The following is a 4,085-nucleotide window of genomic DNA, read 5'->3' as shown; positions in this document are numbered from 1 at the left end:
TATAAAAATTTTTTAAAAGAGTGGCATGAGACAGTGAAGTGGGTTTCTAGACCCAACAAGTGAAAAATAGGTTTGCTGACCTATGTAAATAGAGTCAAGTGCCTTTAGGTAAGGCTTACAAAAAGCATGTGGTGTGACTGGTTACTTAAAAAAACTCATTGCCATCCAGCCAATTCCAACTTATCTTGACCTTCCATCTGGTTTCTGAGGCTGTAAATTTTTTTGTTTGTTTTAAACATTTTATTGCAAACTGAGTAAAAGTTTATAGAACAGAATGTTTCTTACACTGAGCCATTTATGCACATTTCAAGATTTTTATTACAATGCTCCCATTCTAACAGCACTTGTATCACTTCCTTCCTGTGCTATTTTCATTAATCCTTCTTCCATATCCTTCCTATCTTATAAGATTTATTGCTGGAAAAATGATTGTCTTTTGATCTTGTATGGTTGATTTTTCTAAGAATGGAGTAACTCCAAGGTGTTAGTGTTCACTTTGTAAGCCTATTGTTTGGCTAAAAGTCATGCCGCAGGAGTGAGTTCAGTTCTAGAATCAGAGTGGCCAAGTTTTGTAGTCTCAAGGGTTCCAGCAGTAAGCCTGGCCACTTTTATGTTTTTGCTATTTGTTACACATCTATCTCCCATTCTATCCAGGACCTTCTAATGTGAAGGTCAGCAGGGGTAGCCAGGCATTATCTGGGTCTAGCCTCTGGGTCATTACTTGAGATTTGTACATTCCTTTGATACAGTGAGCTAATTGTTTTCATGTGTCTTTGATAGTCTTCATATTTCTTTGCTCCAAACAGGAATAGATCAATACTTATATCTTAGATAACAACTCACAAACTTTTACTATTCCAGTTGCTAGCCACAAAAATAAGCTGTAGAACATTTTCTTTGTGTTGTTATGTCAGCTAACCTAGATATTGCCACTGAATCCCTTTCCCCAGATTATGGTTCAGAGGCATCATGACCAGGGACTTTTTCCCTCAGGGCGTTTGGTGATTAAAAAATTGACACAACTTTACCTCCTGGTTCCACTATAAATGTGTAGATATATTAGCAGCACATACAACTATGGATCTAGCAATATCATCTGCCAAACTTATATATGGTCATAGACGCAATCCCTTTCAGTCATCTTGCTTACCTGTCTTTGAGGTTGTTTATCTTCGCTCTCTTTGAGGCTAAAAATAGTTAGTGTGTTGTTTTTTTTTTCACATTTTAACCCCTTATCACTAACCCATCAGTAATATGTTAGTTTCATATTATGTTATGTTGTTGTTATGTGACTGTGATTCATAATGTCCCTATGAACAATAGTTCTGAACTGTGCCCTCTCCTAAGTCAACCTAATCATCTCTAACACACCATATTATTATTATATTATTGTTGTTCTTGATTGCCTTTGAGTTGAGCACTACTCATAGCGACCCTGTGAACAAAAGGCCGGAAACCCCTCTACAACTATCGACGTTTATCAAAGTTCATAGAGTTTCTAGAGGTATATTATTTAGGAAGTGGATGCCATTCTTGCTGTCAGTTTCTATATTCCTCGATTCATCAGTTGCAGAAGGCAAATCTGCTTCAAACAATTTAATTATCATAAAATAAGAACTTTAGTTTGCTTGGCTCCATGGTCAACACTCTTAGCACCAGCAGCCAGGAAATTTAAAAAAACCATATTACGATGGGAAAGTCTGCTGTTAGGGACCTCTCCAGGGTACTGAAGAGCAATGGTGTCACTCTGGAGACTAAGGTGCATCTAATACAGGCTATGGTCTTTGCAATCACTTGTTATGCATCAGAGAGTTGGACAATGACTAGGGAGGATAGAAGGAGAATAGATGCCTTTGAGCTGTGGTGCTGGAGAAGAGTATTGAATATACCATAGACTGCCAAGAAAACAAACAGACTCATCCTAGATAGGGTTAAAGCAGGCTGTTCCTTGGAGGCAAGGATTCTGGGGCTTTGTGTGACATACTTTGGATATGTTGTAAGGAGGGACAGGTCCTTGGAGAGGGACATCACGCTTGGGAGGGTGGAGGGACAGCGCAGGAGGGGAAGACCCTCTATGAGGTGGATTGATTCAGTGGCTGGGGTAATCGGGATGTATGTGTCAGAAGCAGTGCGATTGGCACAGGATAGAGCAGGATTTAGGGCTATGAGTCACAAGTGACTCAACGGCACATAACAACAACAACAACAACATCATAAAATGGATTAAGGTACACCTGACCCAAGTAATAGTATTTGCATTTGCCTAATATGCATACTTCCAACCTTTGCATTTTAGTCACCAATTATCATTCATGCATACTATTGTATATTTGGTCAATTTTGGGCTATAAAACTTGGTAAAATCTTCAATTTCCTCATTTTTTATTTTAGCTGTTGGTGTATATATTCATATATTTGAATAACAGTGGTATTAACAGGTCTTCCTTGTATGTGTATAAATAAAAACCTGTCACTCACAACATTGTACTTCAGGATAGAACTTAAAATTTGTCTTTTTTTTTTTTTGGTTGAGTCAAGTTTTATTTTTTAGAACATACAGTTTGGTTGAACCTGTTTATGCATCTTCTCCAGCAGCTGGGGCATCGCCACCTTTGGTGTTTCTGGTGTAAATAACTTGAGCTCTGTGTTTTGAAACCAGCTTGATAAGCCCTTTACTTAGCAGCTCCTGAAGGGCTGCCCTGGCCAAGGAACTCCCGAATCTTCAGTCTCTCAGAGACAACAGCTAGGGTTATAAGCTTATAGTTGGGAACTTCTTTACAAAGTTTGTCATATGTGGCTTTGTCAAACAAGCCCAGGTTATTGAGCTTGTCCCGAATTTTGTCTTTGGACCACTTCTTCTTCTTGGCCTTGCCCCCAGATTTGTTCACTGGGTCTTTGTCCTTCTTGGCTGACTTCCCGGCGTCTTTCTTCTTCTTGTCGTCCTTGGGCGGCATCGCGAAGCTCGGAGAAGAGCTACCACAAGTGCAGCATTGTTAAGATGTCTGAGAAAAAGGAAGCGAGGCACCGCCACACGCCCAGAAACCTCAGTCAGCGGTTAGTACTTCCAGGGCAGTGGGTGGAGCAATGCGGAAGAAGTTCCAAACACGCTCTTGCCCGACCAGAAAAGGAATTAGACCATAATTCTCCTGTAGCACACTTTTAAAAGTGCCATCCCGCAGTGTCCACTCCAGCTGGAAGCCTTTATATTTAAGTGTGAAACAGTCACACTTGGGGATTTTCTGGCTTAGGATGAGAATGAGAAAATAATTTACCAGGAACGGAACTCACCTAAAGCATGGTGTTGAAACCACGCTAACACTGCGGGCCTAAAATTTGTCTTTTAAACTATGACCACACCACCATTCTTCTTCTGTTTTTCATTCCGGGCAGAGTATATTATGTAGTTGTCTGACTGAAAGTGTCCAAAGTCGGCCCATCTCATCACAACAATGTCTACAATGCCAGTGTGCATGCATTCCATTTCATTTTTCACTTCTAATTTACCAACATTCATATTCATAGATTCCAGGTTCCACCTAGTAAAGGATATTTGCAGCTGTTTCTCATTTTTATTGACTTCCAATAATGGAGGAGGAACAGTAGTTGGAAGGTGTGGAGTTGGATACAGAAATGAGGCCAGAAAAAGAATAATTTTATATGTTCAATGGTTATTTAATCACAAATATCTTTTTTAAAAGAACACAGTGACTTTACACATGGACCTCACCTCATGTACTACATAGGAATCAGATTGACTACATTTGTGGGAGAAATCATTTAAAAAGCTCTATATAAACATCAAAAACAGTCCAGGTGCTGACTGTGGAACAGATCAATTACTCATGGGCAAGTTAAAATTGAAGCAGAAGAAAATTGAAAAAAATCCATGAGAACAAAAATATAATCTTGAGTCTGTCACATGGGAATTTGAAAATAATCTTAAGAGTAGAAATGAAGCACTGAACACCAGTAATCAAAGACCAGATGAGGTGTGGAATGACATCAAAGATATCATCCATAAAAAAAAAAACCATAAAGGTCATTACAAAAACAAAAGAGAAAGAAAAAACCAAAATGGATGTTAG

The 4,085-nt window shown here is 39.0% G+C and overlaps 1 pseudogene; it reads right to left on the bottom strand.

The window, feature by feature from the left end:
* Positions 1-2,575: 2,575 nt before the first annotated feature.
* LOC102850638 lies at positions 2,576-2,954 on the bottom strand (annotated as a pseudogene).
* Between the last annotated feature and the right edge of the window lie 1,131 nt (positions 2,955-4,085).

This window comes from Elephantulus edwardii, unplaced genomic scaffold (assembly GCF_000299155.1).
Source record: "Elephantulus edwardii isolate Elephantulus edwardi_28Jun2011 unplaced genomic scaffold, EleEdw1.0 scaffold00016, whole genome shotgun sequence".
Lineage (NCBI taxonomy): Eukaryota > Metazoa > Chordata > Mammalia > Macroscelidea > Macroscelididae > Elephantulus > Elephantulus edwardii.
The sequence above is the reverse complement of the archived record's forward strand: the minus strand, read 5'-3'. Positions and strand labels throughout refer to the sequence as shown.